Genomic DNA, 17,357 nt, shown 5'->3' with positions numbered 1-17,357 from the left:
TGAACTGATCGCAGTGGCATAGGAAGTCTCGAGCTACTCAGAAACTGCTAAGAAATTTCTATTCGCAATTTTGCGAATCTTTCGTTCGCAATACTGCTAAGCTAAGATTCACTCCCAGAGGGCAGCGGCTTAGCGTGTGCACTGCTGCGAAAAGCGGCTAGCGAGCGAACAACTCGGAATGAGGGCCCATGTTTTTTGTTTTATGTAGTGGTTTTTTGGTTTACGGACCTTATTTTTTTGGTACAAAAAAAACAAGCATTTTTTACAGAATTAATGTTTATAAGCATAATGGGTGGATGTATCCACAATAGCATGAATACATGATTTTTTTATTTTGGTTTTACAGTGTTGGAAAAAAGCAGTACTGCTCGTCCTACAGTAACTCCCATGACATCTGATGATGATGACGCTGCGGAAGCAGGTAAAGTGTCCATTGTAGTATAGGGTATGTTTGTAAAGGAATGGCCATAACAACATTTAACTTTCAATACTAGGTCCATCAAAAGAAGTCTGGAGCAGCAGAAGTCGGACTTCTGTAACACACCACCAAAAAAAAACATGTGGCAGCAAAGAAAGCAAGGTCTGATGTCCAGGGCCAACCACAGCAGGCTACCCCGCCACGAAGATTATCGAGCCCCACTCCAAATTTTGGACACACCTCCAAGACGTGAACCACACTCCCCTCATCTTGATTGTGAGTATCAAACTGAAATCAATTTGTGAAATTTCAGATCGTAATTAAACTTTTACTTAAACGCATTAAGTCAAAACACATCAAAATCTGATATACTTACCGAAGTCAGTAAAACATGAAATGTAATCCTACAGAAATGGCCTTGTCCACATCCTGTAAATATATGTATATCCACTTCAGCCATACAGTAGCACATTGTGTGTAAGATGCTGCAACAGAAACTCATGTTTAATTTTGGAAATTAGTAAGGTTGTTTAACAATTTTTCACATGTGTGTTTGACCTAACATTGCCAAATACATATAAAAACATTACTATGTTTGTTTTTGAAAAGCTATAAGGTAACACATTATGGATTACAATGTGTTTTTATGGTGGAGTATGTCTGATATACAATAAAACTAATGTGTTTGCTTTCACAATGAAGTAACCAGACACATTTGCCACAAACAGGCATATGTATGTATTGAAGTTATGAGTGATGATGTTGCTAGGCAGGATATCTGAAAGCAACAGTCAATGACATGTGTTCCATGTGTAGTGATTTGTTATAGTTTATCAAACATATGGATAGCTAACGGATAATTTTTCAAAATTTCAGCTTCTAGTCCTGGTAACAGCATCCCTCCGCAACAACAGCAACACAGTGACATGGATGAGACAATCCTGTTAGAAATGCAGCCATTAAGCCAAGGAATCAGGCCCCCAGCACCTGTGAGTACACCACCACAGCAAAGCACACCACCACCAGAACACAGCCCAACCACACCATGGTTCATGTTTCTGGTTATTCTTCTGAGGTGACATGGTAGGCTTGCAAACATTTGTGTCTGCCTACGCAGGCAATCTTCATTAGTGGCCTGCTGTCTAGCCCAAATGCTCCAAAACACGTGATCAGGGCCTTGTGTTACACAAGGCCCTGATCACGTGTTTTGGAGCATTTGGGCTAGACAGCAGGCCACTAATGAAGATTGCCTGCGTAGGCAGACACAAATGTTTGCAAGCCTACCATGTCACCTCAGAAGAATAACCAGAAACATGAGTAGACAAAATGAACAAACCACGAGAATTGGCAATACCATGGAACTCATGCGTGCAGACATTACACAGGTCATGGGTGTTAGGATTCTGTTCAGTATGTATCTGGTGTCAGCTGATCCATATGTGTTCTGTTCCTTGGCTCTGTGTACATGCAGCTCAGCAGGTGCACAGGGTTTGTAATTACTAGTGAACACTCCCAGCCTGGCCTTGTTCATTGGTTAGTGTGGCTGTTAAAGGCCAGCTAGCTGAGTTCTCAGACGCCGGTGATATTATACTACTTTCCTGTCTGAACTACCTGCATTGCCTGGTGTCTTCGTCCTAGCTCCTGTTCATGCCGAGAAGCCTGGTTTTCCAGTTCATGTAATCCTGCCACAACCATTCTTGCCAGCTCATGTTCATGCCGGAACTATTTAGTTAAGTATCATGGACTTTCACTGTGCTCTGTGGATTCTCTAGTATTCACTACTCGTGTTACATGTTACTATGGACTTCCTCTATGCCTGCATGCTGTTATGCTTTATTATACAAATCCTGCAATCAGTTCCGTGGATTATATTACTCTGATTCTTTATTCAACTGTCTCATTACTCTGCTGCAATTCTCAGTCTGCAAACCCATTTACTCTTAGCTCATATTGTACCCTGGATTGTTACTGTGATTCCTCTGCCATACCTCATTATACCACTGCTATAATAAATACTTAGTATTCCTGCACTTCTGTGGACATTCATTTCCTGCAACAGTGATTGTTATACATTCTAGTCCTGTAATCAAGTCCTGGCTCTTAGCTGTTATATTACTCACCTGCTGTCCATAATCAGTGTAAGTGTGCTGCTGCACATTTCAGTATTAAAGGGAGAGTCCATAGTCTGCTAACCTTTAATTCTGCTACAACGTGCTCAAGTTATTACTGTATTCCCCAGTCAAGTCTGGTTAACCATTTCTATGTCACACTGCATCTGCCTGCACCTCCAGTAGTAATTCTCTCCTTGTAATTCACCTGCCAAACTATAGAGGCAGGTGAATCGTAACATTATCACCGGCCCTAAAACACACTACTGGAGTAGTATGCTCAGAATGGACCCAGTCATTTCAAGTTCAGTCCAGATCTCAGCCGGTCAGACTCATGTTGCAGATCCAGTTCCGGGTCTTCTGAGCAAGCTGCAGAACTTTGAGAGTACACAGACACTGCTGTTACAAGCCTTTTTAGGAATATCTTCTCGTGTGGATCTGCTGCAGCAGCAGAGTATTCCAACCTCTCAAAGTGTCCTGGAGGCAGTTAATCCTTGCCATAATCAGCCTGGTGAGGACAATATTGTTGGTACATTTTCTTGCAACTGTTCCAGGTCCTCTCTGTCCCATGGTGGAGTGAATCCTGAGCGACTGAGTAATTTGTACGTGAAAATTGAGCAGTTACAAACGTTTTTTACTGGTATAACTCAATTGATACCAGAAATTTTTGGGAGTTTTCTGGACCTTTTCAAAGCTTACTCTCAGGTTTCTGAGACCAATGTGACTACAGACTCTTGCTTCCCCACTACTGAAATTCCCTCGTCAGGTTGGGGTGAAGGGAGATTTCGGAGTTACCTGCGACCCAGGCTTTCTGAAGCTGAACGCCAGCGGCGTATTGAGAATGGTCTCTGTCTCTATTGTGGGAGTGCTGAACACCTGATTAAAGACTGTTCATTATGCAGGTTCAGAAATAGTGATAAACTTCAGCCTTCCAGGGTTCAAGCTGATAAATCACTCAATGTTCTTCCAGACCCTATTTCTTCCAAAAAGCTTGCCCAAAAGAAAACTCTTATTTACAATTGGAGTCCTGTGACGAGGGGCTCAGAACTTAAATTTGGGAACCAGCAGGAGACTATTAAGTCTCTTATCAGCAGTGAGGTGTTCACCGCCTGTGCCCCAGGAGGGGTCTCGAGTGGCTGTGCCCCAGGAGGGGTCTCGAGTGGCTGTGCCCCAGGAGGGGTCTCGAGTGGCTATGCCCCAGGAGGGGTCTCGAGTGGCTGTGCCCCAGGAGGGGTCTCGTGTGCCAAAGCCCCAGGAGGAGACTCGTGTGCCAAAGCCCCAGGAGGGGACTCGTGTGCCAAAGCCCCAGGAGGGGTTCCCACTGCCCTTGCCTCACGGCATGAGGACCCGTCTGCCCTTGCCTCACGGCATGAGGACCCGTCTGCCCTTGCCTCACGGCATGAGGACCCGTCTGCCCTTGCCTCACGGCATGAGGACCCGCCTGCCCTTGCCTCACGGCATGAGGACCCGCCTGCCCTTGCCTCACGGCATGAGGACGCTGTTTTCCCTTCCATCGGGAAAGCGAGGACTGCCGTGTCAACGGTCAGTCCAAATGTTGTCTTGTCTTTCAGGGTCACTCAGTCATCCAAGTCTGCCTTTCCAGAGGTCCTTGAAGTGCCTGCCTTGCCAGAGGTCCGTGAAGTGTCCGCCTTGCCAGAGGTCCGAGAGGTGTCCGCCTTGCCAGAGGTCCGAGAGGTGTCCACCTTGCCAGAGGTCCGAGAGGTGTCCGCCTTGCCAGAGGTCCGAGAGGTGTCCGCCTTGCCAGAGGTCCGAGAGGTGTCCGCCTTGCCACAGGTCCGAGAGGTGTCCGCCTTGCCAGAGGTCCGAGAGGTGCCCGCCTTGCCAGAGGTCCGAGAGGTGTCCGCCTTGCCAGAGGTCCGAGAGGTGTCCCCCTTGCCAGAGGTCCGAGAGGTGTCCGCCTTGCCAGAGGTCATGCCAAGGCCTGTCCAGCCCCAGGAGGGGATTCTGCCTGTCCAGCCCCAGGAGGGGGTTCTGCCTGTCCAGCCCCAGGAGGGGGTTCTGCCTGTCCAGCCCCAGGAGGGGGTTCTGCCTGTCCAGCCCCAGGAGGGGGCTCTGCCTGTCCAGATTCCAGAAAGGGTAGTTGATGGCCTCTCACCAAAAGGGTCATCAAACCCTGAAGTCCCAGGATGGGTTCCAGTTTTTGTGTCCAGTTCTGAAGCCCTAGAAAGGGCATCTGATTCAAGTTCTAGTGTTAAACATTGTGCCTTAGAGTTGATTTCCAGTGTGAACACAGCTTTCTCAGACTGTATCCAAAATGCCTCCAAACACTATCATGTCGCATCTGTTAGCTTTAGTTCCAAGAAAGATCTCCATTGTAATACTCCAGGGAATAATGTCTTTGAAGGAGATCTTGCCCAATTCCGTGCCCTGGCTCGTCAGTATCTTGTATACATCGAATCAGACTCGTCAATCAGCATCACTCCTGCCAATGCAGTTAGTTATTTCCTCAGATCCTTCAGAGGGGAAGCTTTGGACTGGGCCAAACCCTTCATCAAGTCCAAAAATCCATTGCTCACTGATCTTCCTGCCTTCATTAAAGCGTTACAACAAAGATTCACCCCAAAATCAGACTGTTCAAAGTTGTCCATAGATTCAAATTCTGTCGTATCTATTTCCAGTCAAAGTCTACCTGTTCAGGTCAGTAAAGTTAAGTTAACTGCTTCTGCTAATGAGTCTTCATGTCTTGCTGATCCTAAAGAGAAATTTCCTGCCCTACCGGTTCCCGGAAAGAACCTTAAGTTTTGTAAGTCTCAAGTAGAGGCTTCATGTCCTGTTGGTCCTGAGAAAGTTCTTCCTTCTGTCAAGCCTGAAATGAAAGTCCAGTCTGTTGATCCTGCTAAAGACTCTCATTCTGTTGGTCCTGACCAAGACCCAGACCCTATTATCTTTAATGGAAGGTTGGAGCAATTTCGAGATCTGTTACTTCAAGTTCGGGAATTGGGTCCATGCCTTTCCTCTGATGCTGAGATAATTCTATTCTTGGGCATGGCCATCAAGGGGGAGGCTCTGAAATGCCTTAAACCACTCATCTCTTCCAATGATCCTGTTCTTCGAGACTTGAAAGCCTTCAGTAATGCTGTAACTAAAAGATTTAGTGGTCCTGAAATTGATTTTTCTGAATGTTCTGGGAGTCCTGCCTTGTCCACGAAAGAATCTTCTATTACTGAAGTCGGATCTCCTTTGAGGAACCAGCGCACGAATGACTCTTCATCTCACAAAGACTACAGGCTTCCAAAATCTTCAAAACAACAAACCAAGTACATAACTTCTGGCTGTATGTCATTCTCTTCCCCATACAATTGGTCTTCTGAAAATTCCTGTCATTTGAACTCATCATCTGCTCAGTCTGTCAAGTTTTTATCTCCTGCTAAGAAAGCTGTGGTTTTGCCTTGTGACGTTGACTCCAATTCGGATTATGACTCAGTAGCTGAAGAAGCTTTGTTACTGGAGTCACCTGTAAGCTATGACAATGTCTTTATGCTTCCAGTGGTAAAACCAAAACGGTCCCGTAAGAAGAAGCATCGTCGGAGATCTTGAATTTATGATTTATCTCTAAGACTTTTTGTTTCCCTTAGTCCTGTTCGGGTGTCCGGAGTCCACCCTGAAGGGGGGGGGGGGGTAATGTTAGGATTCTGTTCAGTATGTATCTGGTGTCAGCCAGTGGTGCAAGTAGAAAAAATGTCTTACGGGTACTGTGTGCGCGCGCCGAAGGCGCGCGCGCAAAAAATGGGTGTGGCCAAATGCCACATGGGGCGTGGCCAATGGAAATGGGGGCGTGATACACATATGGGGGAGGGGCAGATACACGTATGACCCCAATAGTGCCAGATACACGTTGCCCCACAGTGCCAGATATACATTGCCCCACAGTGCCAGATACACATTGCCCCACAGTGACAGATATACATTGCCCCACAGTGCCAGATACAGAAATGCCCCCAGAGTGCCAGATATACATTGCCTCGCAGTGTCAGATACACGTTGCCCCACAGTGCCAGATATACATTGCCCCACAGTGCCGGATATACATTGCCCCACAGTGCCAGATACACATTGCCCCACAGTGCCAGATACAGAAATGCCCCCAGAGTGCCAGATATACATTGCCTCGCAGTGTCAGATACACATTGCCCCACAGTGACAGATATACATTGCCCCACAGTGCCAGATACACATTGACTAACAGTGCCAGATACACATTGCCCCACAGTGCCAGATACAGAAATGCCCCCAGAGTGCCAGATATACGTTGCCTCGCAGTGTCAGATACACGTTGCCCCACAGTGCCAGATATACATTGCCCCACAGTGCCAGATATACATTGCCCCACAGTGCCAGATACACATTGCCCCACAGTGCCAGATACAGAAATGCCCCCAGAGTGCCAGATATACATTGCCTCGCAGTGTCAGATACACATTGCCCCACAGTGACAGATATACATTGCCCCACAGTGCCAGATACACATTGACTAACAGTGCCAGATACACATTGCCCCACAGTGCCAGATACAGAAATGCCCCCAGAGTGCCAGATATACGTTGCCTCGCAGTGTCAGATACACGTTGCCCCACAGTGCCAGATATACATTGCCCCACAGTGCCAGATACACATTGCCCCACAGTGCCAGATACACAAATGCCCCCACTGTGTCAGATATACATTGCCCCCCGTGCCAGATACAGAAATGCCCCTACAGTGCCAGATATGCCCCCAGTGCCAGATATCCCCCAGTGCCAGGTATACATGCCCCCCCAGTGCCAGATATCCCCCAGTGCCAGGTATACATGCCCCCCTGTGCCAGATATCCCCCAGTGCCAGGTATACATGCCCCCCTGTGCCAGATATCCCCCAGTGCCAGGTATACATGCCCCCCTGTGCCAGATATCCCCCAGTGCCAGGTATATATGCCCCCCAGTGCCAGATATCCCCCAGTGCCAGGTATATATGCCCCCCAGTGCCAGGTATATATGCCCCCCAGTGCCAGATATCCCCCAGTGCCAGGCTTTATGCCTCCCAGTGCCAGATATCCCCCAGTGCCAGGTATATATGCCCCCCAGTGCCAGATATCCCCCAGTGCCAGGTATATATGCCCCCCAGTGCCAGGTATATATGCCCCCCAGTGCCAGATATCCCCCAGTGCCAGGTATATATGCCTCCCAGTGCCAGATATCCCCCAGTGCCAGGTATATATGCCCCCCAGTGCCAGATATCCCCCAGTGCCAGGTATATATGCCCCCCAGTGCCAGATATCCCCCAGTGCCAGGTATATATGCCCCCCAGTGCCAGGTATATATGCCCCCCAGTGCCAGATATCCCCCAGTGCCAGATAGAAATGCCCCCCCAGTGCCAGATATCCCCCAGTGCCAGGTATAACCCCCCCCCCTTCCCTGCTCACCGCTGCCGCTGGCCGCTGCCGTCCTGTGTGAGGGAAGGAGAGCGCAGCCTGTGCCTCTCCTTCCCCTCAGTCTCCGGCGGGTGTCTCACAGTTTAATTCAGCGCCGATCCGTGAGCCAATCAGAGCTCGCACCGCGAGCTCTGATTGGCTCACGGATCGGCGCTGAATTAAACTATGACAGCCGCCGGAGACTGAGGGGAAGGAGAGGCACAGGCTGCGCTCTCCTTCCCTCACATCAGCGGCGGTGCGAGGAGCGGCGGCCCGTCGGTGTGGGTATGGCGTACCCACGGCTAAATTCTTACGGGTACGCCGTACCCACCCGTACCCGCCCACTTGCACCACTGGTGTCAGCTGATCCATATGTGTTCTGTTCCTTGGCTCTGTGTACATGCAACTCAGCAGGTGCACAGGGTTTGTAATTACTAGTGAACACTCCCAGCCTGGCCTTGTTCATTGGTTAGTGTGGCTGTTAAAGGCCAGCTAGCTGAGTTCTCAGACGCCGGTGATATTATACTACTTTCCTGCCTGAACTACCTGCATTGCCTGGTGTCTTCGTCCTAGCTCCTGTTCATGCCGAGAAGCCTGGTTTTCCAGTTCATGTAATCCTGCCACAACCATTCTTGCCAGCTCATGTTCATGCCGGAACTATTTAGTTAAGTATCATGGACTTTCACTGTGCTCTGTGGATTCTCTAGTATTCACTATTCGTGTTACATGTTACTATGGACTTCCTCTATGCCTGCATGCTGTTATGCTTTATTATACAAATCCTGCAATCAGTTCCGTGGATTATATTACTCTGATTCTTTATTCAACTGTCTCATTACTCTGCTGCAATTCTCAGTCTGCAAACCCATTTACTCTTAGCTCATATTGTACCCTGGATTGTTACTGTGATTCCTCTGCCATACCTCATTATACCACTGCTATAATAAATACTTGGTATTCCTGCACTTCTGTGGACATTCATTTCCTGCAACAGTGATTGTTATACATTCTAGTCCTGTAATCAAGTCCTGGCTCTTAGCTGTTATATTACTCACCTGCTGTCCATAATCAGTGTAAGTGTGCTGCTGCACATTTCAGTATTAAAGGGAGAGTCCATAGTCTGCTAACCTTTAATTCTGCTACAACGTGCTCAAGTTATTACTGTATTCCCCAGTCAAGTCTGGTTAACCATTTCTATGTCACACTGCATCTGCCTGCACCTCCAGTAGTAATTCTCTCCTTGTAATTCACCTGCCAAACATTAGAGGCAGGTGAATCGTAACAATGGGCAACTTACAGCGCATAATGGAAGAACAGCACTGACTAATGGAAGAACAGCACAGACAACAGCAAAGCTATATGAACATTTTTCAAAACAATCAAAAGATAAATGAATCTTTATTCCGAATTGAAGACAATCAAAATGCTGCTACACGTGAACTCAATGCCACCCTCACTAACCTCAATGAAACACTCAGATCCATGCACCAACAGCAAACAAGCAGCAGTTCAGGTACGACTACTCCAAATATTACGCCAGTGTCCTCACCACCAAGGCGCTCCACCAGAGCACGCCAACACAACAGTGGTAAAGGCAAAGGCCAGTCCAAGCAGCCAACACCAAATAAATAAAAAATAGATACACCGATCTCTGTATAGAGAAGAAAATAAACACAGTTAGTAAGTGTAGGTTTTTTTACAATATATATAACACTTACCACCTTGACAATTTGTTGAACATCATGAATTATAAGTGTTACAAACAACAACAGGATTTTTGCCAACACATTTATTCTTTCACATCTTAAAATTTTTTGTGAGGAGGAGGAGAAAGTTATTTGATCTGCACATTGATGTTAGCATGCGGTAACAAGACCACTTGATTTTTTTCTAATCATTACTCTTTCTAGATTCCAATCATTCTCATATCCTGCAGGCAGACTAATTGGCAGCCATGCAGAATGTATTTAGCATGCAGTAACAAGACCACTTGATTTTTTTCTAATCATTACTCTTTCTAGATTCCAATCATTCTCATATCCTGCAGGCAGACTAATTGGCAGCCATGCAGAATGTATTTAGCATGCAGTAACAAGACCACTTGATTTTTTTCTAATCATTACTCTTTCTAGATTCCAATCATTCTCATATCCTGCAGGCAGACTAATTGGCAGCCATGCAGATTTATCCATGACCAATACAAATTACAATGTGTTTGTTAACTCTTTTACCTTTCTTCTGTATACAACATTACAAGAATAACACAATTGAGTTGGCTAAAAAGGTCGTAATATGTTGTAATAGCATTTAGATAATTCAGTGCCAAAATGAATGTCATTATTGTTGTGTCATGTTTGTGTGTGTTAAAAATGAGTAATCAGTTTAGTACACATGATGTAGAAACAAATAAATGGTATTTGTATTTAATGAGCACAAATAATGTGTATAATAATGAATATATGTGGGAAACTGTGTATTGACTTACAAATCAGCAAGTTTACTGCAGCAAACATTACAAAATAATTTTTTTTTTATGATATTAAGTTTGTGTCCCTTAAATACGATGGAGCATCACACATAGGGACACATGTATTCCTCAAGGCTAACATATTATATGTGGAGGAGTGTTTCATTAGGACACAGGTTCTCTAACTCGGTCCTCAGGACCACACACAGTGCGTGTTTTGCAGGTCTCCACACAGAATCACAAGTGACATAATTATCTCCACCTGTTAAACTTTTAAAATGTGTCTGTAATTCATACACCTGTGCTCCTACTGGGTTACCTGCAAAACATGCACTGTTTGGGGTCCTGAGGGACGAGTTTGAGACCCTGTGCATTAGGACGTTACACACAATCTTAAAGTATAATACTAAAACAAATACTTTGTGGATTATGTGTGCTTGTAATAAATTATCAGTGCAAGTTTAATAACACTTATCCAGACTTCATGCATGCCACTCATAATCTGTTTTGAGTTGTAAAATAAACACAATACACATGCTACATTTGTTTTGCATAAAGCAAGGGTATGTTTGTATGTCTCAAGGAGACAGACATATTCTGAGTGATGGTTTTTAAAAGAAAAATGGGACAACATATATTAATGCTTACATAACAAATGAAAGAAGCAAACAAAACTTACCTTAAAAAAAACTATTTATGAGTTCTTGCTTAACCTGCCTCCCTACATCTGTACTCCAAGTATCACCAGATGTCTCTAATTCCTCTGCTTGCTGGCTGCTTTCTTCCTCCTCCTCCTCCTCAACATGTGGCAGATGTTGTTGCAAACACATGTTATGAAGAAAGCAGCAGCAGAACACAATTTGAGTCACCTTCAAGGGACTATACAACAAAAGGCCACCAGACTTATCCAGACACCGAAACCTAGATTTCAGCACACCAAAACATCTTTCTATCACATTCCGCGTGGACTTATGTGCATGATTGTAATTGTGTTCAGCGGGGGTATCAGGTCGGGACAATGGAGTTAGAAGCCAAGAGAAACAGCCATATCCTCCATCACCTAAAAAAAAAATATAGTAACGTGATTCATGTTAAGATACAGCAACACATAAGTAACACACTGTGGGGCAGATGTATTAACCTGGAGAAGGCATAAGGAAGTGATAAACCAGTGATATGTGCAAGGTAATAAAGGCAGCAGGCAAACAGATCCTAACTGTTAATTGACATATTGGAGCTGATTGCCTGGTGCCTTTATCACCTTGCACATATCACTGGTTTATAACTTCCTTATGCCTTGTCTAGGTTAATACATCTGTCCCTGTATTTGGACAAAGTATACACATGCCTACACATATCAAATTACATACCCAGCAGCCACCCATCTGGCATTTGTCCGTCCTCAAACTTATCAAAGAGGGATGACTGACTGAGGATGAAGGAGTCATGGCAGCCCCCAGGGTAACCAGCAACAACACTCATTATTTTGAGATTTGCATCACAAACCACCTGCACATTTGTGGAGTGCTCTAGATGTCGATTGGTATAGATGTGCTGCCTGCCCCTAGGTGGTCTCAGCAGAATGTGTGTGCAATCTATGGCTCCCAGCACATTGGGCATGCCAGCCAGCTCATAGAAATCTACCCTGACGGCATGCCACTGAGACTCCTGGGTAGGGAAGCAGATTGAGGCATCGATGTGGGGCTGCAAAACAGCCAACACCTGTGTGTATATTTGAAAGAAAATAAAACATGAGATTTTTGGACAGAACTGGCCACCGACAGTAATTAAAACCAACCAAAAACAGAGGAGGTAGTTAGGTATACATCACCTGTGTTAATATTCTAGAAAATGAGGGCTGTGAGATTCCTATGACATCCCCATGCACAGCCTGAAAGCTGCCAGTAGCCATAAAGTGCAACACAGCCAGGAGTTTGTGCAGGCCTGAGACAGAGCGAGAGTGTGCTGTCTCAGGGTCTAGGCCCAGTTTGACAAGGTCATACAGACGGAAAATGTTGTTACGATTTAGACGGAACATCTGTATGACCCTATCATTGGACAATGCGTTCAAGTTTAAACGCCCCCTAAAAAAACGAGACCTGCGCAACCTCCGCGGAACCTGTACAACCTGCTGACCATGTTCAGTTTGTTGGCCCTGGTTACTTACAGGCTGATGTCTGAGTCTGAGGAATCCCACAGCACACAAAATATCATTGGCCCACAGTCCTGCTGCCATTTCTGAGAGTAGGTGGATTGAAATGGGCCTAAGATCCTTTTATAGGCATCCTAATTCAGGTGTGAGTGATTTGTTAGTTGCAACACATGTAAACACGCCTGGAAAAAGCAGATCTATTTTTTTGATGCTTTTTTTAACGAATCGCAAAAAAATACGACCGCAATTGAGCACTCAGAGACTAACACCCAAATACGAATGAATAGTGAATACCCGTGTTGTAGGAAATAACGGCCGCGTTTGACTGATGGTCTATCCATTCGTATTTCTAAACTTTGTCATTCAAACCATTACGAATAGTCCAAACACTGCCGAGATTTGTGCTTAGTGAATTCCCGTGTTAGGACTTAGAAAAAAAAAAACACAAATCGGACAAACTCGATTTTTTAGTAAATTTTGGCCTTGGTAGGAACTTTCTTGAATAACTCTTGACCAAGAAGGGAGGCATGGATATTTTATATTAGTTACCAAGAGTTACATAGAAACAGAATTTGTGGCAAATAAGAACCACTTTGCCCATCTAGTCCCATGTACATACACACACTTACACACTAGGGTTAATGTTTGGGAGCGGATCAACCTACCAGTATATTTTGGATTGTGTAAGAAAACTGGAGTACCTGGAGGAAACCCACTCAAGCACGGGGAGAATATACAAATTCCGCTCAATTGTGGCAGGGTCGGACTGGTCCACTGGGGTACAGGGAAATCCCATAGTGGGCATCGCTGTCTGAGGGCCCAGTCCCTCCTCTATGAAACAGGTTTCAGACTGTGCACTTGAATTATACATATCTTAGTTACATTATACTGCACAGGGCAATTGTGTATTTTCTACAGTGCATTGTGGTTATTAATCTATTAAATTATCATACATGGACTAGCAGTATTTGCAATATATATTTATTAAGGGGCACAGACGATACACTCTCTAATGTAGGGCTTTTTTAAAAATCATTTGCGGGCTATTTTTTTAAGCGTTTTCTCCCCCCTCCCCCTAGGGAAGTGGGCGTGGCCTTACACATAAAGCCCACATTAGTGCTCATCACACATAATGGCCACAGTAATAGCTGCTCACACATACAGCTCCCAGTAATGACAGACAAACATAATGCCCCAGTATAGTGCCAGCAGGGCACTCACCACCACTCAGTGGTGCAAGTAGAAATATTTTCTTAGTGGCACCGAATGCCGAAAGATGGGCTTGGTCATGTGTTGTGAGGGGTGTGGCCACATACTGCTAGTGGGAGTGGCTACATGACACAGCCCTCCCCCCTTGTTTTATCTGGGGGCAAGGCTAAAAATATATAGTAATGCCTCCAGTATAATAGAAATAAATAGTGATACCTCCAGTATAAAAGAAAGATATAGTAATGCCCCAATTTAATAACAATATATAGTAATGCCTCCATTATAACAGGAAAACTGTCCTGTCGCACTCCCAGTAACCCTGACAAAGTGGGAGGAGCCATCATGCTGCCAAGCACCATGGTCTTGTTGCTTTGTGGCACATTATAATTGTGGTAATAGCAAAGTGTGTGGCAGGTGGTACTGCATACCCGCTGCCAAATTCTTAAGGGTACTCCGTACCCGAGCATACCCACATACTTGCATCACTGCCACCACTGCAGGACAGGTCCCATCCAGACTCCTGCACACCACTGGTCCAGATCATGGGTCCACTCTGCAACACAGCCACAGCCATTCCTCCTGCCCTGCACACCACTGGTCCAGGTCCTGGGTCCATTCTGCACTGCAGCACAGCCACAGCCATTCCTCCCGCCCTGCACGCCACTGGTCCAGGTCCTGAGTCCACTCTCCACCGCAGCACAGCCACAGCCATTCCTCCTGCCCACAGTGAGCAGAGCAGACCTCCGTTGAGATCTCTCTTCAAAGCTGCCTCATATCACAGTGTGAGAAAACTACATCTCCCATGATGCCGTGCGCGGAGGACAGCTCTACACTCTGCAGCTGCCTTGGCAGGGTCCCGGACCAGACAAAATGCTTCTCTGGGCCATATAAGGCCTAGGGTCCGGAGGTCCCCACCCCTACTCTAATGACTAGCCAAATATCTATGTTGGTTTGCCTCACACCTAAGAATGGTCCCCTACCACTGCATTTCCCTGGTGGGCCCTTCATGCCCCAGTCCGACACTGTGTTAAGGCTATGGTGGGAATCAAACAAATTACCTCAGTGCTGTGAGGCAGCAATGTAAAGGCAATGAAGCTAACCATTACACCATCCGTACTATCCGTACTGCCCATTACACCATCCATTCTCTTCAATTGCATAGCCTTTCCACTTTATTAGAAAGACGAGTTGGGTTTCTTTTGTTTCATCTTGGGATCTAAGATAAACTGGACTACAAACCTGTCATGCCCCTTAACACTACCTGGTGGAGTAACAACTGCATTTGAAGTTTCAGGTGATGTCCCTTGAGAGACATGAAATAGGATGGACTTTTTTCATAGTGTACTGTAAGGCAGTGCCGTAACTAGGTGTGTGCTAGCGGTGCGTTGCACACAGCGCATGTGCACCAGGGGCGCATCCGCTAGCACACACAGGAAGTGGGCAAGCAGGGTACTAGTATTTACCCTGTAGGCGCCGCCATCCCCCGTCGCTGCCGCATCCGAGTCCCCACAATGTTATCTTCCCTAAGCAGCGGAGGTGCCTGTCCCCGCCAGCGGAGGTGCATGGCTTTGTGCCGCCCGCGATGCTACCTGATGGAAGCCGCCCACAATGCTGCCTGACGGAAGCAGCCCGCGATGCTGCCTGTGCCGCCCGCAATGCTGCCTGACGGAAGCCGGCCGCGATGCTGTGCCGGCCGCGATTCTCCCTGAGCCGGTCTCATCTGCACCTCTCCTCCGGCTCCCATCTACACAGCAGCCTCTCTCCTGACCGCGCAGTTTACTCATTCAGCTCTCCGACTCCAGCAGCCCCACGGTACCACCTCCACACCGCACAGTCAGGAGAGAGGCTGCAGTGTAGATGGGAGCCGGAGGAGCTGGTTATCTATGGCAGCTCTCTAGTCACACTCACTCCGGCTGCCTGTTCTTCATGAGAGTGCTGTCAGCGCCGCAGGGTCATCTCTATATGGCTATGGCCCCATACAGTTACCAGAACCCCACTGGAGAGGAAAGGCAATAGTGATTGAATCGAACAATAAATTGAAACTAAATGGATCTATGAATTAAAACCCCCTCACTACTCCCTACTCTCACTGATCCCTACACCCACTCTCTCTGTTACCCTCACTCACCCACCCACCAACATTGCTCCCTACTCTGCGCTATACGCTGTCTGCTGTAATGTGTAAAAAGGGGCCGCTGTCTGCCGTAACGTGTAAAAAGGGGCTGCTGTCTGCCGTAATGTGTAAAAAGGGGACGCTGTCTGCCGTAATGTGTAAAAAGGGGAAGCTGTCTGCCGTAATGTGTAAAAGGGGAACGCTGTCTGCCGTAATGTGTAAAAAGGGAACGCTGTCTGCCGTAATGTGTAAAAAGGGGACACTGTCTGCCGTAATGTATAAAAGGGGACGCTGTCTGCCGTAATGTGTAAAAAGGGGACGCTGTCTGCTGTAATGTGTAAAAAGGGGGACGCTGTCTGCCGTAATGTGTAAAAAGGGTCCGCTGTAATGTGTAAAAAGGGGAAGATGTCTGCCGTAATGTGTAAAAGGAGGGCGCTGTCTGCCGTAATGTGTAAAAAGGGGACGTTGTCTGCCGTAATGTGTTAAAAGGGGACGCTGTCTGCCGTAATGTGTAAAAAGGGGCCGCTGTCCGCCGTAATGTGTAAAAAGGGGAAGCTGTCTGCTGTAATGTGTAAAAAGGGGACGTTGTCTGCTGTAATGTGTAAAAAGGGGATGCTGTCTGCCGTAATGTGTAAAAAGGGGACGCTGTCTGCCGTAATGGGTAAATAGAGGGCGCTGTCTGCCGTAATGTGTAAAAAGGGGATGCTGTCTGCCGTAATGTGTAAAAAGGGGACACTGTCTGCCGTAATGTGTGAAAAGGGGGATGCTGTCTGCCGTAATGTGTAAAAGGGGCTCTACCTGGTGTAGTGGCGCTACTGTGCAGCGTAATTTGAATAATGGAGACTACTGTGCACCGTAGTATGAATTGGTAGTATTTTGTGACCACGCCCCTTCCCCACGAAGCCACGCTCCTATATATTTTCTGTGCGCCTACGGCACGCACTGCCCCTATCTTGCATGGGGGGGCGCCAATGCCTAGTTACGGCACTGCTGTAAGGTCATTGTAATTTCACTGGGACTGAGGAGAGAACATCTGTGCCTAAAGGTGCATACATACTTGCCTATAAAATGAACGACGTTGCTCATTTTAACCCTTCCTGAGCGTCATCGTTCACTTTCTTGGCAAATGTGTATGCTGGTAACGGCACCAATGCGCGGCAGCACTAGTCGTTAACGACCCTCGGCGTCAGTGGTGCATGCATGCTCTGTTTGGATCGTCATCCAAGAGCTGCCTGCACGGCCCGGCCGCGGCGTGACAACACTAAGCGATATGGTCGTCATATCGCTCAGTGTGTATGGCCGGCCGACCAGCCCGGGTGGGGGAAACACTAGACAACGTCACTCATACAGTGATGTCGTCTAGTGTGTATGTACCTTAAGAAAGAGACAAAAAGCTCACCAATGTTAGGGGCGCTGAAGGTGGGTGTCTCTGGACTTGCACATTCTGCGCAGGAATCTCACCGGAGGAAGGCTGAAACTAGCA

The 17,357-nt window shown here is 46.7% G+C and overlaps 1 long non-coding RNA gene across 1 annotated transcript in view; it reads right to left on the bottom strand.

Annotated features, from left to right (window-relative positions):
- Window positions 1-258: 258 nt before the first annotated feature.
- The window catches only part of LOC134932988 (uncharacterized), a 70,350-nt gene continuing 53,251 nt past the window's right edge, over window positions 259-17,357 (bottom strand). The window contains exons 2-3 of the long non-coding RNA XR_010179548.1: window positions 795-903; window positions 259-706 (exon numbers count right to left, since the gene is read on the bottom strand). This is a non-coding gene — a long non-coding RNA (uncharacterized LOC134932988). The remainder of the gene's footprint in view (window positions 707-794; window positions 904-17,357) is intronic.

This window comes from Pseudophryne corroboree, chromosome 6, assembly GCF_028390025.1.
Source record: "Pseudophryne corroboree isolate aPseCor3 chromosome 6, aPseCor3.hap2, whole genome shotgun sequence".
NCBI classification, from domain to species: Eukaryota; Metazoa; Chordata; class Amphibia; order Anura; family Myobatrachidae; genus Pseudophryne; species Pseudophryne corroboree.
Note: the sequence above shows the minus strand (reverse complement) of the source record. Positions and strands in the feature narration are given on the sequence as shown.